The 24,656-nt window shown below is 45.4% G+C and overlaps 1 protein-coding gene and 1 long non-coding RNA gene across 2 annotated transcripts in view; both read left to right on the top strand.

Annotated features, from left to right (window-relative positions):
• The window catches only part of LOC146784498 (zinc metalloproteinase-disintegrin-like VLAIP-B), a 2,353,571-nt gene that overhangs the window by 362,356 nt on the left and 1,966,559 nt on the right, over positions 1–24,656 (top strand). The window lies entirely within an intron of this gene.
• The window catches only part of LOC146784499 (uncharacterized), an 87,729-nt gene continuing 67,025 nt past the window's right edge, over positions 3,953–24,656 (top strand). The window contains exon 1 of the long non-coding RNA XR_014970848.1: positions 3,953–4,110. This is a non-coding gene — a long non-coding RNA (uncharacterized LOC146784499). The remainder of the gene's footprint in view (positions 4,111–24,656) is intronic.

Genomic DNA, 24,656 nt, shown 5'->3' with positions numbered 1-24,656 from the left:
CAAAGCCCTGGACTGGATCACCTCCTTGTTCACCGACAGAACCCAGAGAGTCCGCCTCCCTCCATTCTGATCCGAAGCCACCAAGATCACCTGCGGCGTACCGCAAGGATCATCCCTCAGCCCGACGCTCTTCAACGTCTACATGACACCGCTCGCCAACATTGTCCGATCGCACGACCTCAACATAGTCTCATACGCCGACACCCAGCTGATCCTCTAACCAACCTCCACGAAGGGATGAAGGCCGTCGCCGAGTGGATGAAGAGCAGCCGTCTGAAACTGAATTCGGACAAGACGGAGGTCCTCATCCTCGGCTTCACCCCCTCCGCCTGGGACGACTCCTGATGGCCGGCCTCGCTGGGAACTGCGCCGACACCCACCGACCATGCACGCAACCTTCGGTTAATCCTGGACTCTTCCCTGTCAATGACCCAACAAGTCAACTCCGTCTCTTCCTCCTGCTTCAACACCCTCCGCATGGTTCACAAGATCTACAGATGGATCCCCATCGCAACCAGAAGAACGGTCACCCAGGCCCTCGTCACCAGCAAGCTAGACTACGGCAACGCCCTCAATGCGGGAACCACAGCCAAACTCCAGAAGAGACTCCAACGCATACAGAACGCCTCCGCACGCCTAATCCTCGACATCCCCCGCCACAGCCACATCACTGCCCTCCTGAAGGACCTGCACTGGCTCCCCGTCAACAAGAGAATCACCTTCAAGCTCCTCACCCATGCTCACAAGGCACTCCACAACACCGGACCAACATACCTCAACAACCGACTCAACTTCTACACCCCGAACCACCTGCTCCGCTCCGCCGACCTCGCCCTCGCCACCATCCCAAGCATCCACAGAACGACCGCCGGTGGCAGATTATTCTCCCACCTCGCCGGCAAGACATGGAACACCCTCCCCGCCCACCTACGACAGACCCAGGACCTGCTGACCTTCAGCAGACTCCTCAAGACCTGGCTGTTTGATCAGTAGCTGCCCCCCCCCCCTCAGTGCCTTGAAACCCTCACGGGTGAGTAGCACGCTTTACAAATGATTGATTGTTTGATTGACACCTCAGGGGGTCAGAAACGTGTCTGAAAGCTGCCGGCTTGTGCAGACCAGTCAGCTGCACACCAGAGAGTTGGTCTTTTTTTCAGGAGTCAACCCTAAGATGCCCTCTGAGTGCACTTTACAATAAATCCAACACTGGCATCAGTGTGGGTTTATTATACTGAGAAGTTTGATATCAAACTTCCTAGCATTCAGTAAAGCTATCATGGAACTATGGAGTTCGTAATGGAAAATTCCCAACCCATGTACTCAATAGGGCTTCACTGCACTTACAATGTGCAAGAATGGAGTTAGACACTGTAGGGGGATATTGCTCATGCAGATATGCCCTTGCCTGTGGTATAATGCACCCTGCCTTAAGGCTGTGAGGAGTGCTAGAGTAGTGACTTACCTATGCAACAGGCAGTGTTTTATAGGCATGGCACCCAGGGATGTGTGCCATGTCGACTCTTCAGTTTTAGCTGCACCTAAGCACGCAGTCTGCAATGGCAGTGTGTATATGTTTGGTGAGGGGTCTCTGAGGGTGGCATAATACATGATGCAGCCCTTAAAGATCCTCTCTGGTCACAATGCATGCCCTTGGTACCACTGGTACCTTTTACCAGGGACTTATATGTGAGCCATATATGTGCCAATTATGGAAACAAAGGTACAGTTTTGGGAAATGAACACAGGTACTGGGGCCTGGTTAGCATGGACCCAGTACACACTCAGTCAAAGTTGCATCAGATGCCCAGCACAAAGTGGAGGGGTACTGCTACAAAACTCAATTTTCCTACACAAGCCCCCCCCCCCTCCCTCGCCAACAAGCCAGGAAGCTCAGCCACAATCTGTGAGAGCTATCCTAGTCTGTCTGGTGAGGACAAGTAGGGAAAATGTCTGGGTTGCTGCAAGGCCTACTCTACCTTACATCTCTCTGGCCAGGTCACTCCCTCTGGAAAGCTGACCAAGCCTGAAGTGCAGTCTGTTTGTTTCTTTAGCTTCCTGCCCCAATCTCTTTATCTTGGGATCAGAGGTATCTACTTCTCCTAACCATGTCTTAGCCAGGGCAATGCCTAGCTAACCCAGAGGGTCACTCACAACTTTTTTTTAAATGTGCATTTTGATTTCGAGCAGGTTTAAAAAAAAACATAGGGTCAATAAATAAATAGGGTACAATGAAAATTGTTCTTAACTCTCGTGTAGGAAAGTTTAAATTTTGTTAAGGACGCAGAGGCGAGGATTATGCTTAAACTCTCTTCCCTTTTTTAAGTAGCAACCTTTTAAACAAACATTTCTTTAAGCTTTCACATAAAGCAAAGAAAAAACTAACAGTCCCAGGAGTCTCTGGGCCGGCTGGGAGGCCCCTTCCATGGCCGGCCCCTTGGTAAACCTGTGGGGAGAAAACCTTTTTTATAGAGGTCTGGGCCTTATCAAGGGAGGTAAAAGTATTAACGAACTTGCAAAGTTCCTTGCCAAATTGTTCTCCAAACAGTCCTCCCTGGGCCCCTGCTCCTGCCTCTGAGACGGCTAGGTCTCCAAGCTTTGGATCCACCTTGATAAGTAGCGTCCATCTGTGCTCCGTGGACAGTGAGAAGTTGGCATTAACTAAAAAGATAATTGCCCTCTGCGCCCACCCCGAGAGAGGTTCCGGGGAAATCAAGGGGCCCTCAGCCATGTCAAGGATCTTAGTCAGGGGGCCCACCATATCTACAAGCTTATCCTGGCAAGCCCGCCAGGACCGATCAATTCCTTTTTTCGGATCCTTGCTAAACTTTGCCAGAAAAGTGGCCATCTTTGGGTCAATATCAGGCATTTGCGCCACTTTTTCCTTCAAAGAAGGCCTGGGGCATTCCACCTTGAGGCAACTACGTGCCTCTTTCCCAAGTGTTTTACACAGACAGTTGGCCACATATTGTGCCACCTTGTCCATTGGGACCCATTAAGCCGATCGGGGGTGTAAAATCTGTTCAGGGTCCAGCTTATCAGATTGAGTGGCCATCACTATGGGTGGGGGACGGTTGCCAAGGTCTAGATGAGCCTGCTTCCTCATCCAATGGTTTGTCTTCCTGGAGGTCTGGGGATGGGGGGAAGGGTCCACTGCTTGGGGTTCTGATTCTCTGGGCAGTACAGCAGGCAGGGTCTTTGCCATAAAGGCTTGCCTTAGGCACTCAGTGCGTCCACATCCTACTCTTCCTTTCTAGGGCGTTTTGCTGGTGTAGTGTCAGTTTTAACTGGGTCTGGTGGGACAAGAGTAGTGTTAGGCACACCAGGTGCTGGCTGGCATCTTTTTGCACACTCAAGGGCGATGAGTTGGGCAAGACGCTCCTCAATGGAAGCTATAGCTTTGTCTACTGCACGGTAAATGGAGGCATCTACTACGCCGTAGAAGTCGTCATCCCTTGGGAGATTGTCTATGGGTCTCCATAACCCTCCTCTGAGGCTTCCATGATTATCCAGCGTTATGTGTCTCAGGGAAGGTGAGCAGGTACATGTTTAACCTCTCTGTCAATGTCTCTAGTGTAGAACTGTCAGAACTAGGGCGGTGCGCGGTCTAGGGTCCTCCCGACCTCACTCATGTTTTGCTGTCATCAGTCATCATCGCCGATATTGGCCTATGCCTCCTTGTGCCAAAGAATGTTGTGGGCGTGCGCATGGCGCTGTGTCTATGACACATTGGTGGTCCTGGTGTCATTTCCGTGTTTAATGACTAATGTGATGCCCATTGTGTTTTGCGAACAATCACATGGTATAGGAACAAGTTGCAGATCCTGAGATGTGTTTCTTTTTCCAGCATGCTACAGGAAAGTCATTATTTAGTTTAGTGTAAGTCTTTATTGTGTATATCTGTTTGTTTGCATGTGTTTTTCTCTTGCAGAACTTGAAACAACAACAATGTGACTTCAAGTCCTATGCTGCTTTGCCCGTTTGCTAACGTGCTGACGTGAACGTCAGCAGACACGCCCTTCCTTCCGTGCTCACTATTCTGTGTCAGCTCGCACGGAAGGATTGGTTCAGCTCCGGTTCCCTTTCAGGGTGGTGGATTGCCCTGGGAATTTGGTGAGTTCTTTCTATTTATTGTGGGGGCTTCCTCGCAGCAACTTTGGATTAGGCTGACTTTTGCTACAAAGGATTTGGAATCCTCTCCGGCATTCCGCTCGTGCGGCCACGCCCCTTTTTCTCGTTCTTGTGATTACCGGCTCCCGCTAACTGCAAAATGCCGATTTGAAAATTAAGAGCAGGTTTTCGGATTTGGTAAAGAATATTCAGGCATTATTTTAGCGCTGTGACATTTGATTAGTAAAAGAACGTTTGATCAGAACCATTTATGTTTTTATGTTTAGAGGTGTGTAACGAACACTCCAAGACAAAAAGAGACTTACGTTTTGGGATGTAGTGCTGAGCTTATGTTTCAGTAAACGATAACAATAACAAAGAGAACGCTATTGTTGACACATAGAGTGAAGTCAACTCTTATTGTAGAACATTTGGCTACCTTATTGTATGTATGAATACATTTTTACTTTAGGAAAGAACCATTGATCATTCGAACAGTGAACTCAGTGTGCATACCTACTTTTGGCTCACAAAAATCATCCAAAGGCTAGCATTAATTTAACTGTTTGTTTGTGCAGTAACCTTTTGCTTTACAGATCTCCCTCCCTGCAGTTCCCAACCCAAACTTCCTTCCCCCCGCTTGATCACATCAATCCTCCGTTACTGTTAAGGTCGGAGTTGGTGGTATCGAGAGGTGGGCCCATTGATCATTGCGTGCAGATTCCGAGGAAGGTCGTCGCTCTGACAAGCACCATTTCACACAAGGGGAGATTTATGTGGCAGCCACAGGCTGCTGTTTCACAACTGAGTTCTAGTCACAGTTAGCGTGGACTGAGCAGCACAATAGGGGTATTAACCCTGGGAACACTGCTACCCTGGTACCTCTATTAATTGGCGAAATAAACCTGAGGACCTGTGGTCCCTTAGTGACCCTGGCAGTCACTGAAACTTGCCAAAAAACAGCCCGTCGGGCAGAACCCCTAATACAGATCCTGATCACAGGGGGTACAGTTTCCAAGGGGTGTCCGTCTCTCAGGCAAGGCTCGCAGCAGTTCCGGCTCTCTACGTATGCTCGGTCCTGTCAGTTAAAACCGACAGGATGCGTGCGTCTGAGGACCCTAGAAACTCCGGAGTATAGCGCCACCTAGAGGGTGAAGGACCGTCACCGCGATGCAGCACCACAAAGAACAGTCGCGAAGAAGCGAGAGATGCTCCTACGACCTAAATAAACTAGCAGAAACACTCCTATTACCAGGCAATTAAAAAACAATCAGGAATAATCACAAACACACTCAAAAAGCCTAATTAAGGAAAGTATAGATGCACTGAACTGGGGCAGCGAAGAAAGAGGGGGATCAGAACAAAGAGAGGACTATTACACCCTCATGTGGCTCCTGATTGGCCGCAAAGGGAAACTACTGTTGGGCTCTCATTGGTTACATTGTGATGTTATTCCCAGAGACTCCTGGGATTGTTAGGTTTTTCTTCGCTTTATGTGGAAGCTTAAATAAATGTTTGTTTAAAAGGCTGCTATTTAGTAAAGCGAAGAGAGTTTAAGCATAATCCTCATCTCCGGTCCTGACATTGAATTCATCTTATCCCACACCACTGGGTAATAAATAATTCTGCATTAACCAGCAACAAACTAAGAAACATTCCCCCTTCTCAAGCAAGCCATCAAATCAATACATCATTTTTTTTTAACCCTGGTAAAACACACAGTTTAGATGCAACTCATCATAGCCCTTGGTTTTTCGGTTGACCCCCCCGCTCTAGCTCGCTGATTAAATGGGAACCTATGCACTCGCTGAAGATCTACTTCCCACTTCCATTGTTTAAGTTCTGGAAAGGCTTCTGAAAATAATTCTATTACAAACTGCCTAGTGTCTTTGCCTTCCAGTCCTTCCGGTATTCCCAATATTCGTAAATTGTTCCTTCTGGAACGATTTTCCAATTCAGTGAGCTTCCAGCTGGTATCATCTTTTAAAGCCTGCAAAGATGCTATTGTAGCCTTCTGCTGCACAATCTCATCTTCCATTGTTGATATTCTTGCCTCGGCTTCCCCGATTCTTGTGGATATCTCTGTACATGTCTTTGCAACTCAGCGCACTGTGTTTTGCAATTTTCGGACGGCACCCTGGGTCCAAAGTCCCTCCACCCTAGTCTCTTCCCGATGGGCCATTATGATTTGATATATAGTGGAGAGGGTGATTTCTCCTTCTGTTGCCGTGTCTGCGCCTGCAATTTCTCTAGAGTTATTACCCGGCCCTCCATTCTTGTCAAATTGGGGGGAAAATGAGTAATCCCACACAAGTGATCCGGCTGTACCAAGTGTCTCTTTCATCAGAGGATTAGAAGTTTCCTTTTGTTTACACATGGTCCCCTTATTTGCAGAGACCTCCAAGCTCAATTCCTCTTCATCCAGCTGGTAACTACTAGTATAACTCTTGTCGTCTACCCAGTCTCCCCCTAGGCTCTCGTTCTCGGAAGAGTTAGAGGGGTCCGACATTGAGTAAAACTTTCCCCCAGGTTCCCCAGAATCTACATCATTAACTGCTTCTTTGTCTAGATGATCGATGTTCTGCAGGACCTTAGTCTTACCCCACCTCCCCTGGTGTCTGCCTTCAACATTTTGATTGCCTGTATTTGGATTTCTGTTCTCCAGGATCTGGTCGTCACCAAGGGGTTGAGTACAAGACATTGCTGTTTGTGAGGGCTTAGGAGTCTCAGGTTTTTTTACTGGCTCTTTTATATTACTAAAGATTATATTTCCAGCTGCTGGCGCCTCTCTCTGACAAGAGGTAGCTTGGAGAGCATCAGTCCCCCCATCCACCATCTCGTCGCTCCGCAAATCTCTGTTTACATCCTCCCTGCTGGCCTGAATAGCCCCTTCATTATTCACAGTCAAGGTTAAAGGCACTGACGTTATTGGTATCTGTAACGTTACTTCTACTGCAACATTGTTCCTCGGAATAGTCATTGCCGTCTTGTCATACTCCAAGGAAGATACCGTTGTTTCGGCCTCCACCAGGCTCTTACCTCTGCCCATTTGCTTTCTAAATATCCCGGGAACCGTCTGGATCTTCCGGGTAATGCTGCCCCCTTTCTGTGTAAGACTGGGAGAAGAGCAGTTAGCTCCTCGGCGTGTTCCGGCATCTCCTCCTCAACCTAGGGCGGATTTGATTGAAGTTTCCACGGGGGAGGTAGCAGAGGAGGCTGAGACTGAGGTTGTGGCTGCTGCCGCCCCCCGGGTCTTAGCGCCTTTGGTTACTATTTTTGGGGCCATTGTAACCACTAATGAGCGCGGTGAGCACAGTGATAGTTCCGCAAGCCGCCAGCACAGATAACTCAAGCCCCACTGATACAGCGTGCACAGCAAAGCGGGATGCCGCTGTCCGCAAACCCCGGTGAGTGTAGTTTTCGGCGGGCTTAGAAGCCAGTATTGGCACAGCATTTCATGTGGAAGTTTTTTGTTTTGATCACGATCAGCTACCGAAGCATCCAGGATAGGAAAGACTGGGGGGGACTCCGGGAGAGCGTGCGTAACCAGCTCACTCTCGGTCATCTGCGCGACCGCCATCTTGCCTCCCATATATTGATTTGTTTGTTGCGGGAATCAATATATGACTTAGCACGGCCAGACAGGAAGAGAGGTGGTAAAGGATGCAAGTTCTTTGTTCGCCCGGATTTCTGTCAGGCCACGGTCCAAAAGAGGTGGCATCTTCGTCAAATGATTCCACTTTTTCAGGCGAAGGGGACACAGGCCTTTCTGCTCAACCCAGCCAAATTAAAAATTATACACAGGGAAAAAATAAAAAAAATGGTATCAGAAATAGTAGCAAAGGAATTCCTGAGCACAATTTGAAGTGGATTGAGAGTTAATCCGGCAAATGTGTATCTAGTCAATAAGGGGGGGCTTCCTCTTATGAATGCCTGTAGTATTTTTTATTTATTTATTTCCTTTTGGTTTTTCTCTTTGTGGGGGTGGGGGCCTGGGGAAGAGATCTTAATCCGCTTCCCATCACAGAGGACTCTGTCCCTATGCCTCATTTGGGAGGGGGAGGGGTCGGTTAGCTTTGGGCGGGCAAGGGGTGGGGCTCGCGGGAGGGGGTGGGGCAGGCACGTTTGGCTTATGATGTCTATATTGCATTCTGGTTATGGTACTTATTTCTATTTGAGAGACAATGATATTTTCAGTTTTTATGAAGCATAGCCTAGGGTATAGGCTGGGCGGATGGATATCTGTTAACTCTTACGTTAAGACAATGACCGGTAAACTATTCATTTGTACGTGGAATATATGTGGTTTAAACGATACAAAGAAAAGAGGGGTGATGGCCCAAATTCTGCAGGTTGTGCGTATCGATGTGCTCTGCGTACAGGAAACTCATATTTCTGGGAATATTCGAAAGTGGCTGAGTGACCTGGGTATGGATATACTTGCTTGTAGTAGACAGAGCTCAACTACTAGAGGGGTTGTGATATTGATTAAACATGGCCTGGGTGCTTGTAAGTGGGTAAAATAGGACGTGTTGGGGTATTGGGCCATTACTGAAATACTTGTTAACGGCTCTCCACTGACAATATGCTCTATTTATGGATCTAACTTAGATGACCCAGAGGTGATGCATTACTTGAGTGTCGAATTAGTGTTATGGCCATCCCCTTTAATCCTTTGTGGGGATTTCAATCTTCATTTGAAGAGTGGATTTGATATTACAAGTGACCATCCCTATAGGGGTAAGAAAACCAAAGTTTTTAATGCCACCCAAGGTCTAGTCAAAGAACTCGGGCTGGCCGATGTATGGCACACTCATAAGAAAGATGCGCCTGGAGTTACTTTTTATTCAGCTCCTCATAGAAAACATGTCCGCTTGGATTATTTTTTTTTATCTCTGCTGAAAGAGTAATGTGTGCTAAGATAGAGATCACACCCAGGATCATCTCAGACCATAACCTGGTTATCTTAGAACTTGAAATGTGTTCTAGGGCCCACCCAAAGGCATGGACTTTTGAACGAAAACTCTTATTTGACCCCGAATATTGCGGGTATATGGGTGATTGGATCAAGGATTTTTTTTTAAATAACCGGGGTACAGCTTCAGACCTCATTGTTTGGGATGCATTCAAGGCCGGGGTTCGGGGAGAAACACTCAGTTATTCTGTAGCCAAACAGCGTAAAATCCTGGTGGAAATTAAGGCAGGGATAGATCAGTTAAGGTTATTAGAAATAAAGCTAATGGGGGAAATAATCAGACAACAAAATACTGAACTAACTTTTAAAGCCATTGCAATTTTAAAAATGAAAATCCACCAACATTTCGCCACGAAAATAGCTGCGAAATTGGCTTCGTACAGGAACCAAATTTATGAAGCGGGGAACAATTCTGGTAGGATTTTAGCGAAGAGACTTCAGCAGAGGGAGATAACCAATCGAATTTATAGGATACAGGACCATCTGGACCAGATCCGGGATTCCCCAGGTTAAGTTTGGAATGTTTTTTGTAAGTACTACCACAACTTATATACAGAGGATGAAGCAATAAATGCAGTGGAGAAGATGAAGGAATTTAGCTTCGAAATCGAAGCAAATGAAGTTACTCAAGATCAAAACGAGAAGTTAGCAGTATGTATAACCTGGGAGGAGGTGGAGGGAGCAATAATGTCTTTAGCAACAGGAAAAGCGGTTGGCCCGGATGGCATCCCCCTTGAATTCTATAAGACATTTCGTCAAGCGCTTCGACCGGAACTTATGACACTGTTTCTTTCCGCTCAACGGGGATCAGCACCAGATTCTTGGCGAAAAACTATTATTATTTTTAAAAAAAAGGACAAACCAGAGTTGTATCCATCATCATATAGGCCCATCTCATTGATAAAATCAGACAGTAAGATCTTTTCTAAAATTTTGGCTTGCCGCTTAGCTTACTGCTTAGGAATGGTTATTACCCCTTTAGTATCTAATTTCCAGCATGGATTTATTCCCAGCAAGGACACCGCCGATCACGTGAGATGAGTAATAGACCTCTTAGATTGGGCCCAGGCAACCGAATCGTCATTGGGGGTGATCCTGTTGGACGCCGAGAAGGCGTTCAACAGGGTCTCCTAGCAATACATGTGGGATGTTTTGCGATGGAAAGGGTTTTGTCCTCAGTTCATCCAAGCAATTAAGATCCTATATATACGTCCGGAAGCAACTATACGCATTTTTGGAGAAGAGTCTGGATCATTTTGTATTAGTAGGGTTACAAGGCAAGGGTGCCCGTGTTCCCCTCTTTTATTTGCATTATATATTGATTTATTTTTTAATAAAATAAACCAGCACATGGATATTAAACCAGTGAGTTTTAACAGTATTGAGTATAGAGTATTGGCGTATGCTGACGATATAGTCGTACTCACCAGTGATATTGTTACTGCGCTACCTGCAATTAAGTCATTGGCTGTCCAGTTTGGTTGTTTTTCCGGATACAAATTAAATGTAGAGAAAACCCAGATTCTTTACTCAGGTACAGATCCCCCGCTAAATCTATCAATCGTTCCAGAAGTTACATATCTGGGACTAAAAATTACATCGGAAGTGGACAAGATTCCCGAGTTGAATATTACCCCAGTGATGGAGAAGGTGAACGCAAAATTGGAAAGACTAGATCATCTTCACCTATCTCTCCACGGGAGATGCAATGTGTTAAAAATGTCTGTCCTACCGAAATTTCTTTATATGTTTAGAACAATCCCCCTAGAGTTTTCTTCTACGTGTTTTATTAAATTAGAGAGGATATGTTCCAGATTTCTTTGGGGGTGCCAAAGACCGAGAAGGGCATATAAAAAGATGGTTATACCAAGACACTGCGGGGGCTGTGGTACCCCACATTTTATGATGTATTACTGGGCTGCTATGATGCAATTTATGGGTCCCCTTGTAGTTTGGGATAAAGCTGAGATTCCCCTTTTTCATAGACAATCTATTTATGAATTTGGGCTGGGAGAGGAGACCAATTGTTGCCTGGGTAGGGTAATTGAGCCCAGTTACTTAAAAAAACCAAAATTTAAGATGCTTAAGGCTGCATATGCAGTGTGGAAACAAATTAAACGTAAGATACATGTTTTAAATCTTAACGCCTATACCCCCTTCTCCGCTCCCGGGTTGCTCCCCATAATCTTCCGGGATCAAGTAACTTTGACATGGGGCTTAAAAGGATTATGGTGCTTAGGGGATTTGTTTGAAAAAGACCAACTTCTTGCATTTTCAGATCTACAGGAGAAATTTGGTTTAGGTAAACAAGAATTTTTTGAATATCTTCAAATCCGCAGTTTTCTGGCTCGGATGGGGCCATGAATAGGACAACAGTTTGTTAAAATTCCCTTTATTGAAAAAATGACAAAAAAAAAACCAATGGGTTAATATTACCAAAAATTAGTGGAAGTATTCCCGGATTACCTGGGTATATGGAAAACAAAATGGGAGAATAAACTGGGTGTTGAGGATGTATATTTTATTAAATCTCTTGATCTTGCTAACCAGGTTTTAATGACTGGAAGATTACGTAGTCAGCACTACATGGCCCATTTTGATTTATATTACACTCTTGGTAAAATCGCTAGATGGGGTGCAACAATGGGGGACAAGTGTAATAGGTGTGGATCACTGGCTGCGGATTCGATTCACATGTTCTTTTCTTGTCCTAGATTGGGGGTGTTTTTTCAAGAGATTGAGAAGTTTTTAGATATAATACTTAGATCCCCGATCATAATTACTGGAGAACTAGTAATCATCGGTGTAGGGTCAGATATGAAAGTTAATATAAGATCGAGATCCACAACTGCTACTGTATTTATCGCTATGGCGCTGGTACATGCCTGTATTATTTATATGACTAAAGGGAGAAGGAAAAGACCCATGGGTTGTTAAATCTGGTCTCCAATATCAGACTGGATCCAAAGAATTTAGAATAGATATGTGAAGACTCGTGAGTAGATCTATCGTTTTTACAGTCAAATTTATTTAGCTGTAATCAATATAAATTTGTGTTGGGCTTTATCAGTCTAATTGTGAAAAAAAAGGGGGAATGATTATATGTAAACGAGACAAATTGTATGGAAGAATAATTATTATTTTGTCTGAGGAAACCCAGGCCACTTCGGGCCTGGCAGATTATTTGTTTTTATCAAGATATATATTGTTTATGAAATGTATCATAACCTTGCAATCTTATGGTGTATACATTACCTCGACTAAAAGGGTAAAAAAATCTATCAAAAATCTTTTAAAAGATAAAGTGTTTCAACCCCCACAAAAAAAAAAAATAGATGCAACTCATCTTGCCCCAAACCTGTGGATAATACTTAAAAAAGAAAAAAAAGGGATCTTTTCCCACTTTTCAAGTAAACAGCTGTGGAATATTTCATTTAATTAACCCAGGAGTAAAATATACAATGTCTTATTCTCACATTTTATTTCATAAAATTTTCAAAATATCCTATCTAATATCACATGGTTACCAAGTTACCAAGAAAAGGTTCATAAAGAACAGTCAACAAAAATCTATTGAGATCCCTAAAGATCCCCCTTATATCATTCATTAGACTATAATCAATCGTTATTATCAAACCGGTGTTGAACCCCCACCTACTGACAATAAACGATGGGTACTACACCATCTTCTCTTCCCCTTCCCATATTTATCTGAAATTTGTAAACTGCCCCAATACTCAAGGCATAGAGCTCCTCCCTTGCTTTCTCCTGCTACATTTTTGATACACATTTGTCATAAGATGGAGCTTCTTTCCATTCCCGTTTTTGAAGAATGAATGATTTGACCACTAGGGTCGAAATAAATAAAGCTGCTTCTGATGAATCGTCAGGCTTGCAAGGCTACATATACCAAAGAGGGCCCCCCTTGGCTCTGGTGCTAATGTGGTTTGGAGCTTAGACCCCATCCATTGAAAGACTCCATAACATAAATAATATTGGGCATTTAAAGCTTATATGGAGCCAATCCCCCTTATTCGCCTCACATCTAAAACATAGTTCCGATAGGGTTGGAAACATCCTCTGGAGTTTAGCTGGTGTAGAATATAGTAGCCATTTTGAAAAACCACCATCCTCTTGAAATTAGCACCCCTGGTGGCTTTATGGGCCCATTGGTTATAAGCATTCCAAGTTGAGGGCTCGATCTCACAGCTAGTGGTGGATGCAATTTTCACAAGGGCATCTGGTACTACCTTGGAATGTAGTAGACTCAACAAAGTATTGCACCATTTACCAATTCCCACTTGACCCGAGACATAAAATTCAAAACTTAATTCTGAAGTTAGAAGGTCCACTGGGGATTGTTATAACAAAAGTGCTGATTTGGGAATATGATAAAAACAGCATATCAGAGATTGCTGGATAAGCCTCCTTAAGTTGTCTCCAGTGCCTCATGGTCCCTTCTGCCAGCATGTCCGTGAGCCTGTGCAACCTTACTTTCTCTCACTTCGGAAGTCATCCTCTACCTAACTGCAGACCTAGCGAGTCACACTCTTTCAATAGGATATCCAGATGAAATTGAGGAAAGTGTTAGTCTTCCTTCATCTTATTAAATCGAGACTACCACCAAGGGAAATGTGTACCTATAGCATTTCTGAAGCTTGGGAATTTTAAAGAAGGGGAAAAGCTTGATGTCTGCTTCTATTAACATAAGATTGAGATACAAATTCTTTGTGGATTTTCGAGAAGTTGTTGCCCGTCCACACCAATCTAAAAAATGCAGCTTGGAAATATTTCATACAATGTGAAGTTGCTAAACCACCATCTTCCATTGATAGCTGTAAAGTTTCAAACTTTGTCCGAGGCTTTTGACCTGACCAGAAAAATGGCGCATCCTTTGATCTATCTCCAAGAAGAATTTTATAATATCATTGGAAAAAAGAAAAAGAAGCAGAATCATCATTTTAATTAAAGCAATACACCAATGATAGTGAGTGGCTAGAGCTGCCATTGGGATAGCAACGACTGAGCTCTCACCAGTGTGGGTAAATAATTACGTTGATAGAGATCCATGTATTTGTGAGAGATAAGCATACCTAAATATCTAATATGGCGCAAAGCTTGAACCTGCAGTTGCATTTCACTAGGTAGTGCCGAGATGGGGGCATTAAATAGTAACTGATTAATTCTGTATGCCCTGAGTTCGGAAAAGGCTTGAATCATATATGGGTCACCCACAACTTGAACAACCCCACCATGTCCAGTAGGGTCAGGGGGCCCATCTTGCTTTTGGTCATGGGGTCAGACCACCCTGCCAAGGTCAGTGCAGCCATAAAGGCAAATACCCAGCAGAGGCCACTGACAGCTGTCAGTGCCCAGAACAACTCCTCTAGCTCTTCACTGACAAGCGAAGGAGCTAATTTACAGGCATTCTTGGGTTTAGGTTGCCTATCTGCTGTTTTAGAGTGAGGGGTCACCACTTCTGATTGTGAACACCCTACTTCCACTCCCTTTTCTGTCGGCTGAAGAGCTACCAGCTCAGCATGGCCAGTTGCCTGACTAGTCAGGGCATTTTATGGGTCAGGTCAGTTTTCCCCAATGCCAACTTTGGAGTTCTCCCATACTGGTGTAGAATCTCCTTGGTCCACTGGAACTGTGGCTAACAGTTCTCAACCTTTCTTACACGTTCCCTTCTTTTTCATTTGAGATTTACCTACACTAGTTGCAGGTTCAGCCCCCTCCAGATTCCTTGGGTGAGGCCTGGCACTGGACAAGTGCCTCACTTTGGCTCAGACCAACCTCTGAGTGGTCCTTCCCAAAGAGACAATAAAGGAGCGGGTCTTTACTGACTGCCACCCTTCTCCAACTAAGGGACCCAGCTATTTATTGGGACACTATAGTTACAGGCCAAACAGTGACCTCTCCTGGGATAGACCTCACTCTTTTTGCTTGGCCTGAAACATTCTGTTTGAAGAATACCAACCTGTCATCTACCGGAGTGTGACTGGCACAGGTATCTCGCAGGGCAGTGACTCGGATTCCATTCACGAGTAGGTGGTGAAAGTGTCTACTCCTCTTTGGAATCTCCAACTCACATTGTGGGCCCACTTTCCAGTTAAAGGCTAGGAGGACCTTGTAGGACTGGCTTAGTATATGGTGCACACTTATTTAAGTGATGCACCTTGGATTAATCCAGGTAACCTTTATGAGGATTTTAGTGGTCTTTGATAACCTTTGAAAGCTCTCAAAGTGGGAGATGTGGAGAACAGCTTTAAGGCTTATCTTTAAGGAGTGTTAAGTAGCTTGCTTTACCAGTTTAATCCTGTAGTGTAGGTTAACCGAAAAAGAACCACACAGTGTATATATAAAAGTATATCTATTTTTTACACAACCCCCACTAACACATTGGTATGTCTCCTACTCAGAGATATCAACACAAATACACAACAATACTCCAATTGCAAATAGGTAAGTAAGCACCAAATACAGTGGTCTCCAGTAGGAGACCAAACCATATTCTAAAAAAAAAAGTGGGGACTTGGACCAGGAGACTCAGAGGAGCTGGGGACACAAGGAACCACCAAGTTAAGTACCCAGGAATCCCACAGAGGCTGTTTGGAGAGTGGAAACACAGCCATGTGTCCAGTAGAAGTCAACAGGAAGTCGCGTTGCAGTTAATAAGAAGGACCCTTCCCAGTGGACCCTGAAGAAACTGTGGAAGACAGAAGGTTGGAGAGTCACCCCACCTGTGGATACCCTGGCAACCATGATACCAACACCAGGGAAGCCGAGTGCATAGGTGCGAAGTGATATCAGAAACTGCTGTATATCACAATGGAAGACTTCAGAAAAAGTGCTGCTGGAGAAACTGTGCAGAAGTCGGTGGAATCCAAGTGTGGAACATGTAAGCAGAGAGGACAGAATCTATGCCACTTGGAGGTGACCAGAAGGTATGGAATAGCAATACCCACCGATATTGGACAGTTCAGAAGAGCTGACAGTGACCTTGCCGCTGCAGCTGTGAGGACTAGGCGATGCTGAGGAAGACCAGGAGCCATGCATGAGCTGCCCCACATCAGAAGTTGCGAACTAGGGGATCAGTGTACTGTGGCAGCACCTGCAAGCCTTGGCAGCTGCAACTGGTATAGAGAATGTAAAAGGAGAAACGTTGGGACCAACAAGGTCCAACAAACTCACCACAAGCAGAAAAGTCAGAGCAGGCCCGAGGAAGCAGGGGAGCCCCTTGGAGCAGAAGAAGACCCTCAAGAGGCCCCCAGGCTGAAGGCACAGGAGTCACAATAGGACCTTAAGCAGCTCACCAAGGAGGAAGGCCCACAGTGCAAAGGATGTGGTGAGGACTGTAGTTGTCAGAAAGAGATGCTAGAGGCTGGAGCTTCTTGTAGTCCACAGATCTCTGGAGCGCAGAGCCAACAAGTCTTGGCAACGCAAAGTTGACATGGTGCACAGGTGTGTGGTCCCAGCAGTTCTGACAAAAGATACTGGCCTCAAAATTGCAAAGAGGACAGGTCAGGCCTTGAGGGAGTTAGAGAACCACCACCTGTGTTGCTGAGCCTTTCAAAGTCCATGAGTTGCCAGGAGCAGTAGACCAGTCAGCTTCCTTGCGGTGCGTGACTCTTTCACTCCAAGGGAGATTACTTTGGGTGCCTCTGATGCCCACAGGTCTATTGAAGATCCTGGAATAAGCACAGACACAGATGACAAAGAAGACTTGCAGAACAGCGAGACCAGGAGCAGCAGTACTCTTCCTTGATGTAGTCTTGGTTCTAGATGAAGTCCAGCGAAGTCCAAGTGTCCAGACGTTCGAAGAGTGATATGATTTCAGTCTTGAGTCTTGTCCCATGATGAATCTGAGGACCCACCCACAGGTAAGTATTTAAGTGCCCTAAGGTAAGGGTTGGAACAACTCAATGGTCCTTCTCAGAGGAGGGGCTTGACAGATGGGAGGATACTCGCATGTCCTTTGTCCAGCTTTGAGCCAGAACAGGAGCCAAGGGCTCCCCTGAAGTGGTTCAAACTGGAGTATGCAAGGAGGGCACCAAATGTGCCCTTCAAAGCAGTCTGGTGGTGCTGGCAAGCACCCCTACCCCACATAAATACACTAAGTCCGGTCTGGTAGGTGGTCATGCTTCCCTGTGACAGGAAACCTATTGCTCTAGCTTCCCCTGCTCAAGCTTGGCTCAGAAGCAGGAGAGCAGAATTGTGTCTGTGTTCGACAGCAGTTTAGCTTGCTGTCAGACCCTGAAAGGCTGTTACCAGCAGTACAGGGGGATACCCCAAGGGAGCACCCCAGTATATGGGATCATACATAAAACACAGGAATCAGTGTCGGGGTATGATTCCAACATGTTTGATACCAAACATGACCAGGTTCGGTGTAGCCACTATTTAGTTAGACATCTCGTGACTGATGTCCACTATATGTATTAAAATGGCTGACCTTACTTGCAAAGCCTGAAGAATCGACTTCAAGGATTGTAGGGTTGTCCTGTTCATGCAGGGGCACCCTCATAACTACAATCAAGCACCAACCAACACAGGCTGCAAAGGCAGGGCTGTAGTCACAGTTTGAGTGGGCTCCCATGGGTCGCACAATACATGTTTCAACACATGGGAGTCCCTTGATGTATCTATGCCCTGGGTACCTTAGTGCCATACAGTAGGGACTTACAAGGGTACACCAGTCGCCAGTTGTGGATGTACAAATGTACTTACCATGGTCAATTTAGGGATAAAGCACAGTGAGTGGTGTCCTAATTAGCAGGATCCCAGTCAGACTAGTCATACTGCCACCAAGGACAAAGTGGGGGTAACCATGAAAGCAGAACCTACTTTCCTACAGACCTCCTCATCTGGAGAATTACCACCATAGGCTACACTGGTAATACCTGGAGCTACACCGGGGGCTTTGTTTTAAGGACAGCAAGGGTCCTTGGTGGGGTGTTTTGTCTTTTGACAGCTGTGACACCATGCCCTATTGGGATCCCAACTCTTAACTTGGTACCCAATTTTGGTCTATGATGTGTCTTTAGGTCCACCCTCCTAGATAGGTTTCTGGGGGGGCTACATGGACTCCTTACTTTTATCTTTAGGATGTTCACTCACTTTCTCCTGAGGAGGTTGTGCAACCCCTTTCTTTTGGTCACCCTCCGTGATAGTCTTGGTCACCCTAGCCTTGACCTAGTCGTCTGCCTTCTTTCTCAATTCTTGGGAAGAAATTGGATCTCGGTCTACCATATACTGATGTAACTTTTCATTAATGCAATTATTTAAAATGTGTTTTTTCATAAACAGATTATAAAGCCCATCATAGTCATACACTTCACTTCCAGTTAACCTGCCATCTAGTGTTTTCACTGAGTAGTCTATGAAGTCAACCCAGGACTTACTCGAGGTTTTGTGAGCCCCGCTGAATATAATTCTATACTCCTCATCATTAAGTCCAAAGCCCTCAATCAGGGTACCCTTCATGAGGTCAAGGACTCTACATCTGCTCCAGTAAGGGTCAGGAGTCTGTCCCTTCAGTTACCAGTGAACAGTTCCCAATCCAGTACTCCTCGGTGTCTGTGAACCATTTTGTGATGCCATCACCATCCCTAAATTTGGGGACAATCCCTTTGGGGATTTTAGGATCATAAGAAGTCTCTCTGTCCTTATGTATTATATAGCTGCCAATATTTATGGGCGTTAGACCCATTTCTGCTCTTTCCTTTTCTATAGCCAGGAGTCTACCCTCCAGGTCAAGTCTGCGAGTTATCCTTGCTCTTGGATTCTCAATCGCCTCATCTTCTGCTATTTACAAGGATGATAACAGCTCGAAACTTTTGAAGCGTGTTTTACAATCCCCTGCTATGACCATAGGCCAACAATACTGTACTAACTCGAGAAGAGTTTGGAGATACTGTCCATGTATGAGGACGATGTACAGCTTTTTGACAAAAATCAGACAGAAATATCACCCCCATAGTCCATGAAATTATTAGATTTTGTGGATTCTTTGGATTGACCATGAATTCATTAAGTCCAAACTATTCGCTCTAATGGAGTCCACCTTGCAAGCAAACATAGAGTTCCTCATCCAATAAATGATAGACTCAGTGAAATACCTTGGTGTTGTGGTCTAGAGAGACAATAGTCTGCCTTAATTACGGCCCGGCCATGGAGCGACTTTTGCCCCAGATATATTTTTGGGTCAGGCTGCCACTATTCATCGCTGGCATATTCGCTATCCTGAAAATGGTGATACTTCTTCACTTCTATTTGTTTTGCGAATATCCTGATCCCACTGTCAAAATGTTTTTTCAAACTTGTAGGAAGCTGCCTCTGTATATGATATTGCCACTAGGTAGTAATAATGTGCACAGAGTCCAGAGGTTCCCCAAAGGTATAAGGCTCAATATAAAACCCAAAGTGCTCTATTTGTGGTAGTGTGTGCGACCAGCCTTAGGCCTAACACTGAGGAGTGTAAGACATTTAGTGGACAACAGTGATCAGTAATTGACACTCGACTCAAGAAGGCGATCTAGACCAATTTAAGAAAATTATACTTTGTTTTATATTTTATTTCTAAGTCCATGGTCTTCGCATTAAGGTAAATATGATTGTTAGAACTGGGGTCTCTGATTGGCAATGGTATACACCTTTGTCCAAATAGGGACCCTCCTTCTAGTCATGGAAAGGGGATTAAACTCCTGGATAACCCCTGCTCACCCCCTTGGTAGCTTGGCATGAGCAGACAGGCTTATCTCAGACAGACTTGAGAGACTAAAGAAGAAACAGATCTGTACCGATTTACATGTCATTCTGTTAGGACTACAAATCCGCATCGTACCTGCCATTTTCACACAAGACACCAAATTCAGATCCGGATTCAGTCACCTGGCGACTACTTACTCCAGACACTGGATGGTCCTCGGAATCGACACAGCCTTGGAACACAGCCGTAAGGAGCTGGCCGAAATCGCCGAATTGGAGAAACTCATCTTAGAAGATAGTACCGTCACGGACGCAAAAACCCTCCTGGACAAAATAAGTACGACCATCTCTACTTTTGACACCTTTGAACAAAACAAGAAAATAAACAAAATCCAAAGGGGCATTCGCAACTACGACAATGAGCACACCTACCCATATTTGAAGGACAATTTCTACGATACACCATACCAACCTCCTAGACAACAAAGGAACTGAGGAAGATTTCGTAACCATCTACAAGTATCATTTTCCGACTCTTCCAATACTTCAGCCGAGGAATCCAGTCCAGGAGAAGGACCAAGTACCTCAAGACCCCAAAGAATCAAACCGCCCAGACCCCAACCTTTACTACCAGCTGTTTTTTTAGAGACAAACCGAGGAAGAGGCCGGGGCCGCTCGAGAGGCAATTCCCAATACCAATACTCCGGAGAACGTCAAACCAGATGGAAATTTTACCAATGGGGCCCGAACTAAGTCCAGCCAACAACATAAACCCTCCAACTATGCTCCCCATTTTCAACCTATCACAACATGACCTCACCTCCTACGAGACCAGTCTTCTTAGTAAGGGATTATTCTTCATCCCCACAGACAGAAGCAATTTCTTTGAAATTCAGGAGAACTTACTACAATTCTTCAGAAGGATTAGACTTAGACAATTCTTTTCGGAGAGACCCTCACGTGAACAAAGTATCCGCTCACCTTTCCAATTACCTTCAACCTTCAATCCTCCCTCAATGCTTATGCCCTCCGAAGTACTCACCTTCGAGAGAAGAGTTTTACTTGAAATGAAAGGCATTCAACAATAACATGAATATGTCCCTTACAACCTATCTTTATCTGAAAAACAGGCTCTTCAACATCTGAGCAAGAACAAGGACATAATCATCAAGCTTGCCGACAAAGGTGGAGGTATTGTCATACAAGATCAAACGAAGTATGATATGGAAATACTACGACAACTTAACAATGCAGAACACTACCGTGCCCTTGTATCTGACCCACTACCTGAAATAAGATCCAAAATACGACACCTCACCAACCAGGCCATATTGGACAATATCATATCAATCAAAGAGGCCATATTTCTTAACAACAGCAACCCTCGGACCCCTGTACTCTACGTCTTGCCCAAGATACACAAAAACCAACAGAACCCGCCTGGTAGACCTATTGTGTCGGGCTGTGGTTCCGTCCTGGAACCCATCTGCAAATACATCGACAACATCATTAAAGAGTTTGTCCCTCTGACTGATACTTTTGTCTGGGACAGCATGGATTTGATTAATCTCATTGAAGATACTCCTTTCACACCAGGCATGGATTTGATGGTCGGTATGGACATTGAGACCCTCTACACCAATATACCCCAGAGGGAAGGTCTGGAAGTCATAAGAGGAATACCCGACCACTCCTCACGAGGATACCCACCGACTTTGTGATGTCCCTTCTAGAGATTGCCTTAGAGAACAATTATTTTCTGAATAAAGATACCTATAATTTACAGATTAAAGGAGTCTCTAATGGTGCGTGCTTTGCCCCAAATTTTGCGATTCTTTATGTTCACCATCTGGAAAGCACGTTATTCCTTACCAACCTCAATCCATTTAGGAATAACATCACATTTTGGCGTCGATACATAGACGACATCTTGCTCATTTGGACAGGTGACAAAGTCACTTTACTACGATTTGTGGATTTGTTACACATCTGCCAACAACATTTGAAATTTACCATTGACCCCAAAGAAGAGAACCTTCCATTTGTAGACTACACTACAAGTTGAAGACCAAAAAATTGGAACTACCCTCTACAGAAAACCGACGGAACGTAATACTTTACTTCTCTATTCCAGCTACCATCCACGAGGCCTTCGTGATGGACTTCCGTTTGGCCAATTCTTACGGATTCGGCGCAACTGTAAATGGCAAAGGGACTTTTTCAGGGAGGCTGCAATATTAACCACCAAACTCATCTCCCGAGGTATCCCAAGAAATTGGTCACTAGGGCAAGGAAACGAGCTTGGTATAATCACCGTGAGACTTTGCTCACCCCCAAAGAAAAGAGGCCTAATACTCGGTTCCCTTTTGTCTCTACTTTCTCTCCCTCCAGTAACAAGCTGTCCAAAATCATCAAATCTCACTGGAACAATCTGGCTCCCCTGGCCATCTTCAACTAACCTCCTCTATTTTCCTATCACAGGGGAAAAAACATATCTGACCACCTGGTACATGCCATCACTTGGCCACAAACAACCACCAGGGAAGAAACTGTCCGGAGCTCATGGAAGCTCCCACCTTTGTTGGGACATTACAAATGCCAGAGGTGTTTAGCTTGTTCCACTACTACTAACACCAAAACCTTTGAACACAACGGACAAAAATGTGATCTACATTCTTTCACCAATTGCAGATCCCAGAATGTCATTTACTCTATAAAATGCCCTTGCAACATGCTGTACATAGGACAAACTACCCAAATGGTCAAAGACTGCATCCTACAACATCGGAGCCATATCAGATGTGGGGTTCTAACAGCACCCTTAGTCTCACATTTCAAAGGAAAAAAAACACAATGAATCTGATTTCACCTGGATGGTGATTGATCAACCTTCAAAACCCATAAGACTTCCGAATAGGTGTGAATGCCGTTGGATAGCTCGTTGCAACACCATTGAACAGGGCTTGAACACTCTTGAGGAATGGAATTCCACACTATCATAATTCCTGTCGATTCCGTCACAACTGTCCACCTGCCTTACCAAAGACTGTAACTATACCGTGATGTTCCCTCTATAGCGCATCACCTACACCCAACCAATACCTTTCCTCCTTCCCCCTTTCCCCCCCTCCTTCCCGACCCCAGGTGTACCTTAATTGCACCACTTGCCCTAGCCTCTCTTCCCTCCAATTGTTATTTTCACAATCAATGTTTGCCATTTTTTAGTCCTTTATTCTGTCAAGGACCAAATGTACATGCCTTAAGATATGCTTTTTCATCAACTGTAATTATATCTTCAAATGTTTGATTGCTTATACTTGATATCTTGTTCTTTTATTTGACACTGTACCCATCCTTCATTTCGTTTTTCCCACTCTTACACTGCACCAATCGCTTTAGTCTTTTCTCTCTTTTCCCCCGCCACTTTCTCGGCGGTTTCGTCTCACGCGCTCTAGTCGTTTTGCCCCCTCCCCCCACGTGACATTCCTCGCGCTATGTACACGCCCACTGGCACGTAGTTTGCAGCTCCCGCCGGTCTAACGCCGGCACCTTGGACGCTCTGATCCTTCGTCTGGTGATTCACTCCTGCATCCCAGTCAATCGTAAGTACCTTCTCTCCACAGGTCGCTACCTCCCCAATAAACCCCGGTCTGCGGACCTCACCTTCTTTCTCCCTTTCCCCTCCAGATAACCCATTTGCTGGCTTCCGGACCCCGCCTGACTGCAGTAATTCTCCCTCACCACTACCCAACTTTGTTTACGCCCCCTGGCCTGCATTTGTAGCACCCGCCGGACTAACACTGGCACCTTGCACGTCCTGACCCTTCGTGCCGTGGGTTACACTTGCATCCTACTTAATCGTAAGTAGCCGCTCTCCGCTTCTCGCAACCTCCCCACCCCTTATCCGTTGATTTCTCCTGACTTCCCCCTTTCCCCCTCTAGATTACCCATTCATGGGCTTCCGGACCCCGCTTGACACATTTGGTTGTCCTCACGGCCCCCGGATACTTTCCGTTGCCGCTCCTACTTTGCGATCCCGGATCCCCCGGATCTGTCTCCGCTGTCGATTTTTCACTGCAGTAAGTTTAGCTACTAGCCTTTTTTGCCCCTTTCTTCCCACCCCCCTTCTCTTCCCCCCACTTTTTCATCCACCACGGTCCGCACTGCCCGCCCTCCTGTGCCTTGTCCTCTTCACTTAGCCCGCTTTACTCATCTACACCCCAGCGTGTCACACCACCTCATATTCTCCCGCGATCCGCTCCCCTACCCGTGCTTCCTTGCCTCACCCTCCCGCCCACGCGCCGTTCTCACCCCGCAACCTACACTTCTCGGGTATTCACACCCGCCACACTTTTCCTCTCCTGGCCCTGTGAACGGTTTTCAGTCCATACATCTTCACGACCCCCCTTGATCACACTGCCATAGTCATTTCCCCCCATTAACACCCGGCTTCGTCCTGTGATTAAGGCGCTAAATTGCTTTTTGCTAGTCGCTGTCTTCCTTCACTGCCACCGCGCGCAAACCCAGATTAAAGCTTTTTCTTCCCTTTTACTTGACTTCTCTTCTGTCTCCCCATGGTCCACATCATCTTGAGATACGTTTCCTCTCATCCTTAGCACTGCCTTTAATTTGTATGTAACCAGTCCTGATGATGGCCCAGACTTCAGCAGGCCGAAACGCCGTCGACTTCAACAGCGTAATTTCTGGCGCCCCCACGTTACGGACATCCTATTCATTGTCTTTAGTAATTTGTTTATCATTGACTGCCTGGATGTCTTAAATATGTAAATACTTGTTGTACCACTTTGTTCCTCGTTGCAACCTACACCACCGCTGTATATACCACTTCACGTGCCACTTGCTT

The sequence above is a fragment of the Triturus cristatus genome, chromosome 11 (assembly GCF_964204655.1).
Source record: "Triturus cristatus chromosome 11, aTriCri1.1, whole genome shotgun sequence".
NCBI classification, from domain to species: domain Eukaryota; kingdom Metazoa; phylum Chordata; class Amphibia; order Caudata; family Salamandridae; genus Triturus; species Triturus cristatus.
Note: the sequence above shows the minus strand (reverse complement) of the source record. Positions and strands in the feature narration are given on the sequence as shown.